The following is a 21,499-nucleotide window of genomic DNA, read 5'->3' on the forward strand; positions in this document are numbered from 1 at the left end:
TTGCTCTAACGCAGCTGTCTTAAGCTTCATAGTGCTCATGTCTGGCTGGCCATCTGAAGACGGCCAGCCAAAGAGACATGCGCCAGGCAGCCTAGCATCTTCTCTGCTTCTGCCACTCAGAACCGACCTGACCCTCGGTTAATGGACGGATGGAAGAAGAATAAAATGGTAATGAATTAACTTTATTACTATTTTACTTTTTATCTCTGGGGCGTTTGTGGGCATTTTAGTTGGCCCGGCGAAGCTCCTCCACTCTCACAGAGGAGCTGCTCCTGCTTGGGCCGCCTTGCAGCTTTGAAGACCATATGAATCTTGGTAATAATGTATATCATGTTCTTTAGCAAAGCACAGAGTGCAAAGGAGACGGAGTGGCGCTGAGCACCAGTACAACTTCATATCTTTGTGTCGCCATGAAGGTGAACCCTGCACATCAAAAAATTACTACATAAGAAAGGAGAATGAAACACGATGCTTTGAGGAAATGCAAATGTTCATTGTAAGTTTGCAAAGTTTTAGGATAAAGAGTGAATGTTGGTCGGAAGGACAGAAAATAAAGTTGAACGGTAGAAGAAGCTCACAACTTTGTGGAGCCAAAAATTGTAATGTGAAATACTTTAAAAAAAAAATTGTGGAAGAGCAGAAAATGGACATAAAGCGTAGCGGGTGTAAACATACGTGAATGATGTGTAAAACATAATGCACAGGTGTAACACTGTATGGAGGAGTAAATCTGCGAAACAAGCACAGGGCACATGAATAAATGTAATGTAAAAGGTGACTTTAGCGGGGGAGCAAACAGTGTCCACATGGCAGAGCGGGTGTCTACACTGCACATATTTGAGGTCTGGAATGTAAAATAAGAGAGGAGGGAAACATAGGATATCCGGCACGGTGGATGTGTACAAATAGGAAGGATCTTTAGACCAAGGGCCATATGTATCAAAAAAGTTTTGCGATTCTCAAATTGCGAATTTTAGTGAATCTCAAAATGCAATGTATGTAGGATTTGCTTAAAATTTTGCGAATCCTACATATTCCTTATTTGCGAATTGCAAATTGAGATTGGCAATTAAGGAATACCTTCCCATTCATTCCTTTGGGATAGGAGGCCCATAGGAATGAATGGGAAGACATTCTCAATTTGCGATTACCAATTAGAGAATCGCAAATTGAGAATGGAACTTCACGGTTGCAAGGGTGCCAAAAGGACACCCTGTTGCACCCCTGAAATATGCATGTGTGCACATTTTGTGCATATACATGCCATAAGGGAATGAATGTGTGACATATGGCACTTTTAAAAACTCAAAAAAGTGCTTTTTTAAAGAAAATCGCAAATTACCACCAAACAGGAAAAAGGCTTGATACATATGGCCCTAAGTTTGTAGGTCTCACCTATTAAACCCGCAAGGGATAATAGACGAGAGTGTAGTGGGCAAACCAAGGTCTGAAACCATCGCGGATTTCGGACAGTTCGTGTGGTGCACTCGTGCGGAAAGCGCGTCCACATCCACGCCATCAGCCTCCCTCCCACAGGCATCTGTTGCTTCCCGAGCTTCTCCTCCCCCCAATTACATCCCAGGCCGTGAGCTTCACTTCAAAGGGCTCCGCTCCCCTGCCCCCTGCTTCACAGTAGAAAGGAATGCACATTTCCCGGCCGCTTTGCATTATTTCTTTCGGCGATGTTCTTGTTTGACTAGCATCAAAATAAAGGACCAACCTATTATAACATTAAAGCGCCTGACTACTAGCCAGACTGCCCACAAAAGTGTAAGTGGAATGCTTCATTAGAAGGCACATTTTAACATTGATGCTTTCGCCCAGAAATGTTGAATTTGCCCGTCCCGCTTCTGTTCATTTTTTTTATTTTAAACATTTCTGCCTTTGCCCGTTGCAGTTTGTTCTCATTGCACGACTCCAGTGTTTGCCTTCCTCCCGTCGCAATTTGTTTTGAACAGTAATTGCCGATGAAGTGCGTCAAATCGAGTTTGCTTTTCTCTTGTTTTTTATCACGTCTTTCTGCATCTCAGCTTGCTGCCATGACTTTGCAATCTCAATTTTAGAAAACTTGCTGCCTGCTCCGAATTAACGCTGACTCCGGGTCAATCCAGCACCACCTGCACCCATCACCCTCCCCGCATCCTCCATTGCAATACACCCCTTCACCCCTCCCAGACAGCGCCTGACCCCCCTCGCCATGTCTCCCGAACGACCGCAGAAACTGTAACCAACCCAACCGGCCTCAGACTATCCAACTCATGCATACGTCCCTTCCTGCAAGCCCCCCAGTACTCCCCCCTGTTGCTCCCGTGCACCGCTGCTTCCCAACCACGTCCAGGTCCTCCCCTCCCCTTGCCCGCAAGGGTCCCCTATGGCTACGGCCTCCCCCCCCCCCCCCCGTCTGCCCTGCAACTGGACCCTCCACTACCTCCTCCCCAGCTGTCCAACTTACAGCCCCCGCTTCCCCAGGCGGTCTTCCGCCTCCGCCCCACGGGCCAATCAGTCTCCTCTGTCCGGACAACGAACCTCCATCGGCAAAAGCAGCAGATATGCGGCTCTCCCAGTGCTCCCCCTAACTTGCACGTGTCTAAAATGCCATCTCGTTGGCGGACTTTAAATAGTCTGTTTTAAGATACTGATTAATCATGTAGGTAGTAAACTGACATTTAAGTTCCTGTTTATTCACAAACGTGACGACCAATTACTCCCAAAGCTTGCTTTATTTTATACCACCGGCTTGGTCACACTGTGATTCTGGGTATGTTGATCAGTTTCCTCATTGATTATTTATTAAGATTGGGTTTCCACCTGAATGGGCTACCTCCTTGTCTCCAATATTAACTACTGTGTGGCAAACGTTCCCTTCTGTGTCTTCTACTGCACTAACCCTTTGTGTCATCTGCTGCCCTTGCCCTTCGTATCTGCTGCTACCCTTTCCCTGTGTGTCTACTGCTTCCCTGTGTGTCTTCTGCTGCCCTTGCCCTGTGTGTTTTCTGCTGCCCTTACCCTCTTTGTCTTCGGCTGCCCTTGCCCACTGTTTCTTGTGCTGCTCTCACCCTGTGTGTATCTTGTGCTGCGCTCACCCTGTGTGTGTCTTGTGCTGCTCCCAGCCTGTGTCTTGTGCTGCTCCCACCCTGTGTGTGTCTTGTGCTGCTCTCCCCCTGTGTGTGTCTTGTGCTGTCCTCACCCCATGTGTGTCTTGTTCTGTCCTTACCCCATGTGTGTCCTATGCTGCTCTCACCCTGTGTCCTGTGCTGCTCTCACCCTGTGTCTGTGCTGCTCTCACCCTGCATGTGTGTCTTGTGTTGCTCTTGCGGCCCCCTCCACCCCTGTGTTCTCACCCCTCTCCTTGCCATGTATTTTCATAACCCCTTCCTGTCCCGTGCTTAGGAGCCGCAGTCTCTGGGCATAGGAGCTATGGCAATACCGCATAATTATTGTATTTGTTATCTTGAAGTAGTTTGTGTCTTGTGCGCGCTTTTCGACAGGAGCTTGTAGAACGTAGCCCTCTGTTCCCTACTGCCACATACGTAACTTTGAACTGAAGAGGTCTTAAACGAAGCGCTGTTCACTGCAAACACTTCAGGAATATTCTTCAGCGCTATACATGCAGATACGTGAACTCAGATGACATTTTTTCTGCGGTATGTATCCGATGCTAGACAGATGGAGTGAGTAAGAGCATGTACGTAGTGACAGTAACAAGTGAATGAGGTAGAAACAGAAGCTCAGATTATTCGTAATTTTTGTACAGTGCTTAAATCGTTGGTCATGTGATCAATGGGTTAAAGACAGGAGGGTAGGGTGATGGAGTTGTGTACTGATGACAACGATTGCGAGCTAAGGGGTTTCAAGTTGTTTTTGCGGTTTATACTTTATACGGTGATCTCTTTATATCGATTTTATTTTCATTATGCAATTTGTTCATCAGATATATGCTTATGTAATACCATGTCAATTGATTACATTACATCTTACTGTCTTGCAATAACACGTTCGTTTATAACCGCATGAACAATACATTCCGAAGAGTTGTACACGACAATATTATGTAGCAACCTTATATTGAGAAACTCTAAGCATTGAGGATGCGTTCCTGTCGAATAAAATTCCTGTTATCATATATTGGACTTTTTAAAAAAAATTGCTCAAATGTTGCCAGGTCTCAAAGTGCTCGCATGGTTTGTAGGGGTGACCTACGAATACTAATTGAGTTGTTGTTACAACTGCTGTCCATACAATAGGGGTTATTGCTGTGGCAACCTGCGGATGAGTTCTAACTTGTAAATAACTTCACGTTTGGTAAAAATATCCATCATTTGAAAGCAAGTCAAGTTATTTGTTAAAAAATAGTGCTAGGTAATAGGGTAAGCCATCTACCACCCCAGCATCACTCAGCGCCACCACATTATCACTCAGCGCCACCACATTATCACTCAGCGCCACCACATTATCACTCAGCGCCACCACATTATCACTCAGCGCCACCACATTATCACTCAGCGCCACCACATTATCACTCAGCGCCACCACATTATCACTCAGCACCACCCCAGCATCACTCAGCACCACCACAGCACCACACAGCACCACCACAGCATCACTCAGCACCACCACAGCACCACACAGCACCACCACAGCACCACCACAGCATCACTCAGCACCACCACAGCATCACTCCGCACCACCACAGCATCACTCCGCACCACCACAGCATCACTCCGCACCACCACAGCATCACTCCGCACCACCACAGCATCACTCCGCACCACCACAGCAACACTCAGCACCATCACAGCAACACTCAGCACCACCACAGCAACACTCAGCACCACCACAGCAACACTCAGCACCACCACAGCAACACTCAGCACCACCACATCAACACTCTGCACCACCACATTATCACTCTGCACCACCACATTATCACTCTGCACCACCACAGCACCATTCAGCACCACCACAGCAACACTCAGCACCACCACACCACCACAGCACCACTCAGCACCACCGCAGCACCACTCAGCACCACCGCATTATCACTCAGCCCACCACATTATCACTCAGCACCACCACAGCACCAATCAGCACCACCACAGCACCACTCAGCACCACCACAGCATCACTCAGCACTACCACAGCATCATTCAGCACCACTCAGCACCACCACAGCACCACTCAGCACCACCACAGCACCACCACAGCACCACCACAGCACCACCACAGCACCACTCAGCACCACCACAGCACCACTCAGCTCCACCACAGCATCACTCAGCACCACCACAGCATTACTCAGCACCACCACAGCATCACTCAGCACCACCACAGCATCACTCAGCACCACCACAGCATCACTCAGCACCACCACAGCATCACTCTGCACCACCACAGCATCACTCTGCACCACCACAGCATCACTCTGCACCACCACAGCATCACTCTGCACCACCACAGCATCACTCAGCACCACCACAGCATCACTCAGCACCACCACAGCATCACTCAGCACCACCACAGCAACACTCAGCACCACCACAGCAACACTCCGCACCACCACAGCAACACTCAGCACCACCACAGCAACACTCAGCACCACCACAGCAACACTCAGCACCACCACAGCAACACTCAGCACCACCACATTATCACTCAGCACCACCACATTATCACTCCGCAGCACCACTCAGCACCACCACAGCACCACTCAGCACCATCACAGCACCATTCAGCACCACCACAGCATCACTCAGCACCACCACAGCACCACTCAGCACCACCAGAGTATCACTCAGCGCAACCCCAGCATCACTCAGCACCACCACAGCATCACTCAGCACCACCACAGCATCACTCAGCGCCACCAAAACATCACTTTGCGCCATCACAGCATCAATCTGTGCAACCATTCAACAACAACTCGTGCAAATATGTTCTCTCAATGTTTCAAGCTTTATTACAAATGTCACAAAAAGATGTTAATATTTCACTTCTGTTCTTGGATTTTCGTCACAATAAAATACACTGAACATAATCTTCACAAAAGTTATTTACAAACGTATAAATTACAATCACTTTTATTTAAGTATTAATTATTTAAAAAAATTAAAAGCCATTGTTATTTGTAATATCAATACATCTAAGTCAAGTAAATACAAAACATGTTGCATTACAAATGCTATAGGTGTCACATTTGCGAAAGTTATAACTATTGGCATTGTAAATGACAAAGCTATTAATTTAGCTATTTTCAAAACCAACACATGAAAAAAAATTGTCATTTACAAGACCAATAGCTCAAACTTTCATAATGCGAGACCTACTGCATTGCAAATGCTGGTTTATAAAGGAATGTAAAAGGAGGGGTGATGCGTGGAAACAGAGAATGAAGCATGCATCGTGAAGAAGACGGACTGCTGTAGGAAAATAATACAGGAACACAGAATGTGAAGTACAGTAACCAATGCAACCTGTAAATTATACAAAAATATATTATAATGCACAGGTTAGTGGGACAACACATTAAGCAACACTGAGGACAGGTGATGGGAGCAACAAAGGGCACAGAGTTGGTGCAATGAAGCACACAAGTGAGGGTGGGGGGAAACAAGCGGCAGTTGTCAAAAAATAGTGCTAGGTAATAGGGTAAGCCATCTACCACCCCAGCATCACTCAGCGCAACCCCAGCATCACTCTGCACACCCCCAGCATCACTCAGCACCACCACATTATCACTCAGCGCCACCACATTATCACTCAGCGCCACCACATTATCACTCAGCGCCACCACATTATCACTCAGCGCCACCACATTATCACTCAGCGCCACCACATTATCACTCAGCGCCACCACATTATCACTCAGCACCACCGCAGCACCACACAGCATCACTCAGCACAACCACAGCATCACTCAGCACAACCACAGCATCACTCAGCACAACCACAGCATCACTCAGCACAACCACAGCATCACTCAGCACAACCACAGCACCACTCAGCACAACCACAGCATCACTCAGCACAACCACAGCATCACTCAGCACAACCACAGCATCACTCAGCACCACCACAGCAACACTCAGCACCACCACAGCAACACTCAGCACCACCACAGCAACACTCAGCACCACCACAGCAACACTCAGCACCACCACAGCAACACTCAGCACCACCACAGCAACACTCAGCACCACCACAGCAACACTCAGCACCACCACAGCAACACTCAGCACCACAACTGCAACACTCAGCACCACAACTGCAACACTCAGCACCACAACAGCAACACTCAGCACCACAACAGCAACACTCAGCACCACAACAGCAACACTCAGCACCACAACAGCAACACTCAGCACCACCACATTATCACTCAGCACCACCACATTATCACTCTGCACCACTACAGCACCACTCTGCACCACCACAGCACCACTCTGCACCACCACAGCACCACTCAGCACCACCACTCAGCACCACTACAGCACCACTCGGCACCACCACAGCACCACTCAGCACCACTCAGCACCACAACAGCACCACTCCATTATCACTCAGCCCACCACATTATCACTCAGCACCACCACACCACTCAGCAGCACCACCACACCACTCAGCACCACCACAGCACCACTCAGCACCACCACAGCACCACTCAGCACCATTACAGCACCACTCAGCACCACTACAGCACCACTCAGCACCACTACAGCACCACTCAGCACCACTACAGCACCACTCAGCACCACCACAGCATCACTCAGCACCACCACAGCATCACTCAGCACTACCACAGCATCACTCAGCACCACCACAGCACCACTCAGCACCACCACAGCACCACTCAGCACCACCACAGCACCACTCAGCTCCACCACAGCATCACTCAGCACCACCACAGCATCACTCAGCACCACCACAGCACCACTCAGCGCCACCACAGCATCACTCAACGCCACCACAGCATCACTCAGCACCACCACAGCATCACTCAGCACCACCACAGCATCACTCAGCACCACCACAGCATCACTCAGCACCACCACAGCATCACTCAGCACCACCACATTATCACTCAGCACCACCACATTATCACTCAGCACCGCCACAGCACCACCACAGCACCACTCAGCACCACCACAGCACCACTCAGCACCACCACAGCATAACTCAGCACCATTCAGCACCACCACAGCACCACTCAGCACCACCACAGCACCACTCAGCACCACCAGAGTATCACTCAGCGCAACCCCAGCATCACTCAGCACCACCACAGCATCACTCAGCACCACCACAGCATCACTCAGCACCACCACAGCATCCCTCAGCACCACCACAGCATCACTCAGCACCACCACAGCATCACTCAGCACCACCACAGCATCACTCAGCACCACCACAGCATCACTCAGCACCACCACAGCATCACTCAGCGCCACCACAGCATCACTCAGCGCCACCACAGCATCACTCAGCGCCACCACAACATCACTTCGCGCCATCACAGCATCAATCTGTGCAACCATTCAACAACAACTGGTGCAAATATGTTCTCTCAATGTTTCAAGCTTTATTACAAATGTCACAAAAAGATGTTAATATTTCACTTCTGTTCTTGGATTTTTGTCACAATAAAATACACTGAACATAATCTTCACAAAAGTTATTTACAAAAGTTTAAGCTATTGCCATTATAAATTACAATCACTTTTATTTAAGTATTAATTATTTAAAAAAATTAAAAGCCATTGTTATTTGTAATATCAATACATCTAAGTCAAGTAAATACAAAACATGTTGCATTACAAATGCTATAGGTGTCACATTTGCGAAAGTTATAACTATTGGCATTGTAAATGACAAAGCTATTAATTTAGCTATTTTCAAAACCAACACATAAATAAAAAAATTGTCATTTACAAGACCAATAGCTCAAACTTTCATAATGCGAGACCTACTGCATTGCAAATGATTGTTTATAATGGAATGTAAAAGGAGGGGTGATGCGTGGAAACAGAGAATGAAGCATGCATCGTGAAGAAGACGGACTGCTGTAGGAAAATAATACAGGAACACAGAATGTGAAGTACAGTAACCAATGCAACCTGTAAATTATACAAAAATATATTATAATGCACAGGTTAGTGGGTCAACAAATTAAGCAACACTGAGGACAGGTGATGGGAGCAACAACGGGCACAGAGTTGGTGCAATGAAGCACACAAGTGAGGGTGGGTGAAACAAGCGGCAGACCTTCCAACTTATACAGTGCCAATGTGTGCCACATGATATCACTACAGTCTGGAACTCTAAGCCTCCATCCTTGAGTCTAACCACCTGCCTAGTAACCATCAAAAAGGACCTCAAGCTCCTCCTTTTAGACAGACATCTTTGTTAATTCACCCTCGAATAAGACTTTAGTACTTTATCTGAATGCGATCTGACCTGCCCTCGCTATATGACCCAGCCATCTTAATCAATGCTTTAACTGTGCATTTCCAATGCCGAATTGCTGTAACTGTTCTTGTGGCTACATATGAACACAACCACCAAAGTAACCGCCTGTGTTAAATTACTATTAATGTAATCCACAGTAACCTTCCTGCTTGTGTAAAGCACTTTGATGCCTTCGGGCCATGTCCGCTCTATATAATAATTACAAATAAATAGATATTGGTTTCCATCACACAGTCACCTGGAGAGGAGCTGATATTACAAGGTGTCCACAGAATTCTTTGGAAACCCCTGCAGATGGCAGGCTTCCAGCTAATTGTTTGGAGGTTCTGCACAGCCGATGCCAGTTAATGGAAATTTAACCTCCCCAGGACATTGCAGGTCGCCTCACAAGCTTTGGGTTTTGGTGACGGAGGGGGTGGTGGTGAATTTAAAGTGCCTTGTGTGTGATTGGCACTAATCCCATCTTTCAGAATTATGCATGGCTAAAGCACATTGGAAAGGAAAAATGAAGCACACATATAAATGTAATGTGAAATGTGAAATGTGACATTAGCGGAGGAGCAAACAGTGTCCATATGGTAAAGTGGGTGTCTACACTGCACATACTTGCAATGTGGAATGTAAAATAAGAGAAGGAGCAAACTTAGGGCATATGGCACGAGGGATGCATACAATTAATTAGGAAGAATCTATAGACCAAGGACCTTATTATGAGTTTGACCACCAAACACACAGTGGCGTTGTGGCTACTGCCGCACCAGCGGTCTGACTGTCGTATTCAGAGTTGGGCGGTCGGACCGCCATGGGACCGCTGCTACTGCCAGGGATCCACAATCCCTGGCAGTCTTGCAGTGGTCTGAGGCCCGCAATATGATGGCAGTCCCGCTGCAGCAACACCAAGAATATTAGGAGTTTCCTCACCAGCACAGTTTTCATGAAATGTGTGGCGGTGAGGAAACTCAGGGCCCCCTGTTGCCTTAGGGCCAGGGGAGGCAATCAGGGGGTACAAGTTGTGCCCCGTCTGCATGCACCCCCTAATTCCTGCACGGCATGGACTTCACAGTCCATGTTGCGCAGGACGGGCTTTGGTGGTCCCAAGGCGATGTCTTGCTGAGGCTCACATATGAGCCTTATCATAGCACCGCCATGGGACCGACAAAGCAGAATCGCCCGGCCTGGATTCCAGTTGGGATCCGGCGAGAGGTCTCAGTAAAGGTTTAGCAGGGCGCTGGCATGGCGGACTGCTGCCATACCACCAAACTCTTAATCAGGCACCAAGTATTTTGCAAAAGAAACAAAAAGAAAGGAGCACATAAGAGAAAAACAAAGAGGGAGCTTATAGAAACTGTGAATGGAAGATGCATTGCGGGGAAAATTTATTGTTGTTGAAAAAGAATGCAAGAATACATAATGTGAGGTAGAGAAACCACAACAGCCTGTATATTATACAAAAAAAATCACCGCATGGGGTGGAGGGTCAAATACACAGGTTAGGGGGCTGGAAGACAGAAAAGGACAAGGACTGGGGAGTTGGGACAAAGAACACAAGCGCAAGTGGGGAAAAGTACACAAGAGGGAAAAAAGCAACATGGAGATGAGAGAGACAGGGGGGCGTGGCTTGGCGTGCAATGGAGGACGACTTGCTAGGGTAGAGCTCCTGCTCGAGCTCCCCTTTCCCGGGCCGCTTCTCTGCCCCAGTTATCCTGACCTGGCCGAAACTGCTGGCGGACCAATACACAACCCCCACCCACCCACTGACCGACCTTGGGGCTGATCGGACATCGGGCCCCGCACCGGTGCTAATTGGGACGCCATAGACGACCTTGTCGCGGTCCCCCTGGGGTGCCTAACTACGTGAGGCCGTGGATTTGGGCGCACCTCTAGGCCTGACATTGCGGCCTGCACGGCGCACGGCCGGAGCCTGCGGAGCCTGGAGGGGAGGACCGGGCGGCCCACCGGACACTATGCTGCCGAGCGACCGACCCTGCCGCGCAGCTGTGCCCTCCTTACCTGGGGCTGCAGTGGACAATTGTGGTGGCGCTGGAGAGCTGGTGGAGAACGGGGCCCCGGGCGAGGTCGCGGCTCGAGGTGTCGGACTGAGAGGAGGCGCGGGAAGCGGTCACCTAAGAGCCTACGCCGACAGCTGCACAGAAGAGGTACCCGACTGACCTGCGGTGCTGCCCACCGCCATCGGTGTACAGAGGAAGCGGAGTGTTGCCTGGGAACGGGCGGCGGCCCCCACACATTGCCGCCACTTGGGACCCTCGATCGAGGCGCTGGGAGTAGGGGCGCGGCCTGCCTGACACGTCGCTGGGCCCTACGAGGTCTGGAGGCACGCATTGAGTGACTCCCCCCGCCCCCTCCACTCCGCTGACCCTCAACGGACGCGGCACTCCTCTCCTGCGACGTGGCGTGGACGTTACATCTTAACGCCGGGGGGGGGGGGGTGGGGCAGGCGCCGTGCTGCAGCGACGAGCCGGCCCAGTGCGCCGGAGGGAGACGGCGAGGCACTACAACTGAGTGCTACTCAGGGCGCGCTACATTTGGAGAGCTGGGCTGCGCCTCCCCCCCCCAACCAGAACGAAGGCACTGTACATCTCAGAGCACACGGCCAACGAGGGCTCAGAGGCCCAGAGCACGAGAGGAGCCGCCAACGGCGGGAGAGAGTCTGCCCACCTCCCGGCACCATAAGATAGCGCTACTGAGTGCTGGAGCCCCCACCGCTCCACACCTGGAAAGTCGCCACGCCGCGGGATGCCCTGGAGGGGAAGAGATTTGTGAATGAGCCACGGGAACTTCTAGAGCTGAGCTGGGGGCCCCCCTGGAGACAGTTATCCTTCTGCACCCCCCACTCCTTGACTCATGCCACGGACTCCGAGGGCTGCCACGACGAGGAGGCCATCACAGAATAACGCCGCTGCCCGCGACTGGCCAGGCGCTTGCTTTCCGAGTGCTGAGGAAGGGGCTACCCAAACCTGCTGCCACGCAGGCCTGTCAGTTCCCCTGAGCCTCTGTGGTGCGCCCTCATTGCTTGCCCTGCCCCGCTGCACGTCCTAGTGTGGCCATTGGTACTAGATCTGGCACACGAGAGCTAACTGACACCAGTGTGGCCCACGTCACTGCGCACCCGGCCTGCACCTGAGGATATCAGCTCATTGAACACTTGCACGCCTGGAATCTGGAGCGGCACTTTGAGACACCCCCTTCAGCCATTGCGAGGTGCCCCCGCTGCCTGCCCTGCTCATCTGTGTGCCTGCGGGTGGATACTGGTGCTAACGCTGGCTCCGCGGCCACGGAGCCACACGAACTGTGGGGTACCGCTGCTGCGGCCGCCTCTTTAAGCCCGGACTGTACTTGAGGCCGCCGACCTCCCAGAATCCTGCATACTTGCCGCCTGGAGCTGCGTTTTGCACTGTCCCACTCGTGTGCAAGCTCTGCATAGTCGCCCCGCCTGGCCCATGTCTGGAGGGGTGAAGACACGGACCGGAACCGGAGGCACGGCAATAAAGGGGAAACTATCCAAGACGGCGTCCAAGATGGATGCGGAGCGGGTGACGTTCAAACTGGACAATGTGTTGGCCGTCATGGAGCGGCTGGAAGAATCCCTCCAGCAGACTCGCACCTCCCTGGAGACCAAGATCGACAGCGTGGCGATTGACTTGACCCACCTCAAAGCCGACCATAAGAAGCTACAAGACCGCACTTCGACCCTGGAGGGGGCGGTGGCGGCGCTGGAGCCCATGGTGAGCCAAGCAGACAAGTATATCCGGGATCTGCTCAACCGGGTGGAATTTTGGGAGGAACGCGCCGAGGACGCGGAAGGGTGGGCACGAAGAAATACCATCCGACTAGTAGGCATCCCGGAGAAATGGGAGGGAATGGATCCCACTCGGCGAGTAGAGGATTGGCTACGAGACCTGCTGCCGGAGGGCACACTGTCTCCCCACTTTGTGGTGGAGCGGGCACACCGGGTACCCACAAGGCCCCTCCCTCCTGGCTCCAACCCCAGGCCTCTAATCTTTCGTGTCCTTAACTACAGAGACCGCGATACGATCCTGCGGGAATCTAGGAAGCTTGGCGACATCCAGATAGACAACGCCACAGTGATGTTTTTTCCCCAATTACACTGTGCAGGTACAAAGACAACGTCACTCCTTTTTTGCAGTGAAGAGGCGACTGCGACAGGCGGATCTCAAATATTCCCTGCTTTTCCCCGCCAAGTTAAGGGTGGTGGCGCAGGACAAAACGCACTTCTTCACTAGCCCTGAAGAGGTCGAGGCCTGGCTAGATGGAGGAGTGACTGAGGCGCCTAGGAAGGCGCAAGGGACCACCACGACTTCGCACACACGAGGATCACGGCGGCCCCGTAGACGCAGAACACCCACGCCCCCCTGCACCCAGGAGGTGCCAACTCGCTCTCCACCAGTAGACCTGATCCTGCAGGAACAACAAGATGCGCTGTGCAAGGTCACGGAGATCAGCAGCTCCGCGACCCCATCCTTTGCCCCAAATGACAGCCCGATCACGTTTCCGAGTGACGATGAGGCGATCTACGGCCTGCCGGACTCCCAACAGTCTACGGGTTCCCCGGACGTCACGCCACAGACGGTGGACCTTCTCGGCTGAGAGGGACCCGAGAGCCTTCCTCCCCCGTGGCGCGGGGCTGGCGCAGCTGTGCTGGTGTTGTTCCGGCTTGTCCTGAGGTGAGCGAACTGCAGAATTGACTGATGCGGGGATTTTCCTACCCTGAGGGGTCGAGCGACGACGTGACACAGTGAGTAACATTTTGATAAGTACACACTGCCCTGTCCTCTACCCTGGCGGGACCGACGCTTCAGCTGTGACCACACGCCCGCTAGAGACTTCAGTTCTGGCCCCTCTGGAGATGAGGACCCCTTACGAGTTCTCCCTCTGCTCTCTGGCATCGGACGGCCTTCTTTCCTGCATTCTGGGCGGGCGGACTCATGGGCCTGCCTGTCAGTCACGGCCTCTCCTTTTCGGCCCGGGAGAGGCGACGTTCCTCTCGTGGACAATATTGTTGCTCAGACTTTTGTTGCATAAGCCACTTATTACCCCCTGGAACTGTATAGTTTACTATAGCTAATTTGAGTGTTTGGACGGCGACATGTTGTGCAGCCGACCTTTTGGCATTACCTATAATGTTGCCTTTTCCTGGCTTTATATGTTCCCTTTCTCCCCTACCCTTATGCACCTGTGGGGGTCAATGCATATTGTGTTAACAACTGGATGTGGTCTGGGGGCGGGGATGGGATCGGGGGACCTGCTGGGAGCCTCACCCGGAGGGCGGGACCTGGCTGGTGAGTGCGGGACTTACATGAGTGGTGACTATGGCTGAAATCCAGATCTGCACTTGGAATGTCAGGGGCATGGACACACCGGCTAGACGATATCAGATTACTCCTAACTAATGTCATAAGATAAATATAGCGCTGCTCCAAGAAACACATCTGAACAAGGCGGAGGTACGTGCTCTGCATCGTAGGTGGCGTGGGCAGCTCTATGCTACGGACTACTCCTCATATGCCCGCGGTACACTACTGTGGGTCCGTCCTGGGACCCCCTGGGCGGTCACGGACACGCATATAGATCTCGAAGGCAGATACGCGATGGCCCAGGGCAGGCTAGATGGGCAGCAAGTGGTGCTAGTCTCCTTATATTCCCCGAACACTGACCAGGGCGGTTTCCTTGCACGCCTCTCTCCAACAATGGCGACCTGGCATGCAGCCCCGTGGATACTGGGGGGCGACTACAACTGCGTTTTGGACACGACACTTGACCGCTCCTCCCCGCCCCTAGCTGGCGCACCGACACACGGTGCCTCGAAGGCGTTGCTCGGCTGGGCCGCGCAATGGGATCTCCACGATGCTTGGCGAGCTCACAACCCCACAGCACAGGTGTACTCCTATTACACAACCTGCACGTACGCCTGGACAGATTCATGGTGTCCGCTGAACTTCTCCCGCTTGTCACTGACGCGCGATACATGGGACGCACTCACTCGGACCATAACCCACACTTCCTGACCATCACTTGGGAACGCCCACACCCCCCCATTCCCACCTGGCGACTCCAGCCGGCGCTGCTGCTGGATGCGGCCTTCCGCGACTCCCTTCTCACGCAAACAGCCCAATATTTTGAGGAGAATTCTGAAACGCATCCTCTCCCCAGGTTAAGTGGGACGCCTTCAAAGTCGTGATTCGTGGCCACTGTTTGGGTACGCAGGGGCACATGCGGCGACAACTAGAGGGCGACTTAACGCGACTGGAGACCGGCCTGCTCGATCGGGAGCAGGACGCGGTCGATGGCACTGCTGACCCGCTGACGGAGGCGCATGCAGAACATGCGCGTCTCCTGGAACGGCTACGCACTCTTAATTACGCTGCCCATTCAGCACGAACGCACCATCTGCGCGATAGGCCTGGCAAATTATTGGCATGGCTGATCTCGCAGGAAGATCGAGCAGCCCCGGTGGCGGCGATACACGTGGACGGGAGGGGCCTGCTGTACTCGCAGCGCCACATTCATGAAGCGTTCACGACCCACTACGACGCTCTATATCGCTCCCGGCTCCGCGACCCTCACCCCGACATAGCAGAGTATCTTTCCCCCCTCCTGATGCCACAACTGACTATCGCACAACAAGACGAACTCGGGCCTCGCTCACACCTGAGGAGCTCCGTGAAGCCATCTTCAACCTATCCAATGGCAAGTCCCCCGGTCCTGATGGGTTACCGGCCGAATTTTACAAGGCTGGCTCGGACATTCTCATTCCGGAGCTCCTGAAGGTGTACGCTGCGGCCGCAGAGGACTCCTCTTTTCCTCCCACGTTAAATGAAGCCAACCTGATATCCATACCTAAACCCGGCAAGGATAACACACGGGTGGGCTCTTATCGCCCCCTGGCCCTCCTGAACACGGACTACAAAATACTTGCTTCCACCCTAGCTCGAAGACTGGCCCCCCTGGTCCCCCTCCTGGTGCACCATGATCAGAATGGCTTCGTTCCAGAACGCCACACCTCTTATAATATCCGCCTTTTGTTCCGTATACAGGAATATGCCGTTCGACACTGGCCTCGAGCAGGGTGCCTAGTGTTAGACCTCGAGAAAGCGTTCGACTCTGTCGAGTGGCCATACCTGAAGGCGGTAATGGAGAAGTACAAACTGGGAGGCGGCTAAGAGACCATGGTTGATCTACTTTACCGCAGACCCACGGTCCGGGTCCGCACTGGCAAATTGCTCTCTGATGCCATCCGTGTACGAAGGGGTACCAGACAGGGCTGCCCCCTGTCGCCCCTGTTGTTCTCCTTGGCCATGGAACCCCTGGCCACGATCCTCCGGACGCAGGGAAATGAGTGGGGAATCCCAATGGCAGATGGACTTCATGTGGTCTCGCTATACGCGGACGACCTACTATTATATGTTAGAGATCTGACCAGTGTCCCAGGATCTCTCACTGACATTTTCTGAACTTTCGAAGACATGTCGGGATTGCGGGTCAACTGGTCCAAGTCGGGAGCCTATTCCTTCAGCCCGGATACGCCCGAAAGTGATATCTGTCTAGGCGGCGAGAGGCTGCAATGGTACCCCACTACATTCGCTATCTGGGAATCCATGTCTATCGGAACCCAGCAGATGTCCTGGAGGAGAACCTGATGAGGGCGATTGCTTCCATTCGTGCCCAAATCGGCTTTTGGAAGACCCTGCCCCTGAATGTGCCTAGTCGGGTGGCGCTGGCCAAGATGATAGTCCTACCAAGGCTATTGTACTACTTCTCCAATATTCCGACATATGTCCCCAATAAAGTGTTTCGGGACCTGGAGGTCCTGCTTCGCAGCCTTGTCTGTAACGCGGGCCAGCCCAGCGTGGCAATGACTAAACTATACATGACCACTGATTCGGGAGGCCTGGCGGTTCCCAACATGGAGCTGTACTACCTAGCGGCGCAGCTACAATGGGTGCCGGGATGGCTTTGCGGTAAAAATCTGGGAGACAATGCCTCGGATGCCACCGCCTGGACCCAGACGCAGGTCTGTACATTGTTCCATCCCCTAACTCGGTCCCCCTGTCCTTCTCAATTGCACCTAGCAGTGGCAGGCAGGTGCTACCTTCAATGCCTACGGCTCACCCGGGCAACAAAGCCGTATGCCCCGATACTCCATCTCCTGGGCGCCCCCAGGGCAACAGGAGCATTGACGGAGGCCCTACTGGCCGGCTGGACATGGGCAGGAGTGGAAACGCTGGGTGACCTCTACGCTGACTGCGCGCTGCTTTCTTTTGCGGACCTCGCCGCAAGCACGGACCTCCCAGCCGGGCAATTCCTATTGCATGCGTCCCTCATACGTACGCTGACCACCTCCTGGGGCGATGTGACGGAGGAGTTACCGATGCATCAATTCATGCAGTATTTACATGTCATGGGCAACGGCTCCCATATAATACACTGGCTGGCGCTGGCCATGCTGACCCACACGCAGCCTTCCACCTTGCCGCTCAGGGAGAAGTGGGCAGCCGATAGAGGGAGGGACTGGACTGACAAGGAGTGGGCGATGGTATTAGCTGAGCCAACTAATATCCCACGCAACCCCCGTTTCAAGCTCATCCAATTTTATATCTTGACCCGAGCCTATCGCACGCCTGACAAAATTAACAGATACTTCTCAGTTACTGACACTGCCTGCCAGCGATGTTCCCTGGTAGGAGCGGATCTCCTGCATATGCTCTGGCAATGTCCCAACATTCAAACATACTGGGACGAGGTCACAACATTACTCACACAATGCACCGACAAACATGTGCCCGCGCACGTGGGAAGTCTGTATCCTAGGACTCTACAAACGCACGAAGCTGAACAAGGTGCTGGCAAGGTTTTGGGATATGGGTCTAATCACAGCCAAACACTTACTTACCAAACACTGGAAGGCTAGCACCCCCCCCACACATCCGACACTGGCACACATCCTTCATTAATTGGGCACGGGCAGAAAGTACGGTGCTCCTCCGGGAGGAAAGAGCGGGCCTCCGGAAATTCCCCATTGCGCAGCTCTGGGACGATCGCCTTAAGTCCTTTCAGCAAGCCTGCCAGGAACAAGGGATAACTTGAGATGACATGATCCACTACTACTGCGACGACGAGGGGCACTACGGACCGCCGCCACACTCACTCCTTCCCCCCCTCTGGTCAGCACCATGCCCACGCCGAGGCTAGCGCTCCTGCGTTTTCACCACACCACGCACGCTTGAGTCGCGCCACACCCGCACTCATGCTCTCGCTCCTGATCGCTTGCGCCACACGCCCCGCCGCTAATGACAGACAGACTTCTCCTCTTCGCCCTGCCACGCTTCCCGCGCGCCAGACCCTGACCATGCCCCTCGGAGTGTGACCACTGCCCTGGCTGCACTCAGGAAATATCATCCGAGGCCCCCTGCTTGGACCTCCCTCACGCTCACGCGGTTGCCCCGCCGCGCCCCGCGACCGCTGACCCCTTGCTGCGACTGCAACGACCCCCCCCCTAACACACCGACAGGCGCTATCGTTCTCTTACTCCCCATCCTTGTTATCCCACCATTGTACTGGTTCATGTATTTGTTCATTCATTGGTCACGTTCCCCGACCAGGCCTTTTATTGCCGTTGACAAAGACATAATATACGCCGTGACAATGTTGCGGGACGTCACGTACCTGTTGACACAATGCACTCCCGATGCAGTGACATGCCACAACCTTCTGCACACATGGACTGCGGACCGCGGCTGGGACAGGTGCCTTCCGACACCGGACGGCCGAACCTGGGCGCTGCCTCTTACCTCTGACAGCCACGCCTACGTCACCGTCACTGGAGGGTTCCACACACATCAGGCCCCAAGGCGTCTCGGTCTCGGCTGCAACGGTCACAACCTGACGCCACCGACTGTATGAGCCTACTCCCCTGCCTTAGTGAGCTATACCATTATGCACCTGTTCACGACATAGCGACATCTCGAAAGTAGAATTTTCAGTTCCTCTATTGCCTGTCCACACAGTACCCAACAGATATTGCTACTACTTGATTCTCCTTGTGGATATGGACTGCTGCTCATATGGTGCAGATGCCGGAGACGCATCGATATACCTACACTAGCAATCACAAAAAATAAAAAATCTACAGACCTGCTTGTTTACCGTGCTGTGTATTATGCAATGTCTATATGTTCTACCTATACTACGCCGCCGGACCCCAGGGTTGCCAGCTAAATGGCTGTATCATCCCGTAAGTATTTCATTTGATTGCCATCCTCCGCTGCTGGCCCCTGAGGGTTGTAGGCTATGTGCTGTTGATGAGAGAGACAGAGAGACAGAGAAGCACACGAAGGAGACAGCTGAAAAACACATGTACTCTCATGGAGTGCCCAAACGTAAAGAAAAAGCAGTTCTCTAAAAGCGACCAGTGGAAGAAAAAAAAACAGCCAATCAAAGAGATAGTAAACAGCTTGTGCTACATGGGAGGGACAAATACAAGATAAACAAGCTAAAACAAGCCAAGCCATTGACTAGCAATAAAGCAAATGACAATGAAAATAACGACAGCAAGTGGTAAGCAATGGGCTGGAATTAAACCTAAATAAGCTCTTGTGGAGCCCCAACAGGTCTTTTGTGACCAGACAGCTGCTGTCTGGCGGGCTTGGCCTAAAAATAGGATGGGTTTACACTCAATAATGAATCCAAAATGCTGCTGTTCTTCCACAGGCGTCGCTACCAAATGAACTGCACGTAATAATTTCTATTTATAGGAAAACTTATATTATATCTTACCCACAAGATTAACTAAAATAATGTGTTTTCTCATTAAGCCAAACTATAAATCCTTGTGGCACTGCATATGCCCGCCTTTCACTGTGTACATGTTCCTAGGATGTTGTGGATTGCTTTCAATATGCATTACAGTCAGTTTTGTTTGACACTGTTAATTAGTTAAAAGAAAAGTACTATGTAGCAGACTCGTATGGCGAATTTTATATGTGAAAGTGCTAGGTTGGCCCGTCATAACGTCTACCACACTCACATATACTTGGTATCTGTAGTTCTCCTCCCACACTCCTTGATCAACCTCAAATCCCCTGCAATGTCAGAAATAATTCAGTTAGAGCCCAGTTCTTTAAGATTGTCACGTGTCAGTGCGATTTACTTGCCCGGGCTCTCATGGGCAAGACCCATGTAAGGCAAGGGGTGAAGTCATACCTATTTCTAGTAAATCCTTTGTGAGTCAGGCTCATAAAACAGGGCATCTGCTGCTACCATTGTCGGAAAATTGTATAAAGGTGTTTTATTGTAAGGTTTTATTATCTGAACAATAAAAAAAAAATTAAATCACTCACTCGTATGGCATCTGCTGCTACCATTCAATTACCAGATATAATGCCGGGTCGCACTGCCACTCTGTTATAAAACATGCTGTAACTTTTTCCAAAGACGCCCTTCTCAATAGTGCCAGTCACCTGCTGTCTCCATTCCACTTCCCTATTATAGTAATTGGTGCAAGCAGCCTTTTCAGATAGGTTATCCTTTTTTCATCCAGGAAATAGAGTAATTAAATGCACACATGCTGTGAATTCTGGACCACGGCTACAAGATAGCCTGAGCCCTGCGTCATGCAGGTACCGACCCTCCTCCTATGTGATTATTCTGATGCCTTGTTTGTTCTTTCTTATTTATGGTGTGTGTGCATTGCTAGCAAATATTCCCTTTAAGTGTCTGACAAAGCTATTGAGTGTGTAATGTGTATGCTGATCCGCTGGGATTCTGGCTCACGAGGCCTTTTTGATTACTATATATATCTGATTATGTAAATTGTGTTGATAAGCCATGCCTATGGTTTGAGCTCACCTTTTGATATTAGTACACAGAGACTGTATATGATAATGTCCTGGAGTTAGTTGCTAATTAGCCTATGAGGATAACTGAAGCAACTCAATGATGTACAAGATATGTATATACATGTATATAGAGTGTTTATTTTAAGAAAAAACTTTTTTTCAAT

The 21,499-nt window shown here is 51.4% G+C and overlaps 2 protein-coding genes across 3 annotated transcripts in view; one reads left to right on the forward strand and one right to left on the reverse strand.

Moving 5' to 3' along the window:
• The window catches only part of SLC35A1 (solute carrier family 35 member A1), a 416,391-nt gene that overhangs the window by 394,648 nt on the left and 244 nt on the right, over window positions 1–21,499 (forward strand). The gene's annotated exons all lie outside the window — the stretch shown is intronic.
• The window catches only part of RARS2 (arginyl-tRNA synthetase 2, mitochondrial), a 286,247-nt gene that overhangs the window by 139,359 nt on the left and 125,389 nt on the right, over window positions 1–21,499 (reverse strand). The gene's annotated exons all lie outside the window — the stretch shown is intronic.

Source organism: Lissotriton helveticus, chromosome 6 (genome assembly GCF_964261635.1).
Source record: "Lissotriton helveticus chromosome 6, aLisHel1.1, whole genome shotgun sequence".
NCBI classification, from domain to species: domain Eukaryota; kingdom Metazoa; phylum Chordata; class Amphibia; order Caudata; family Salamandridae; genus Lissotriton; species Lissotriton helveticus.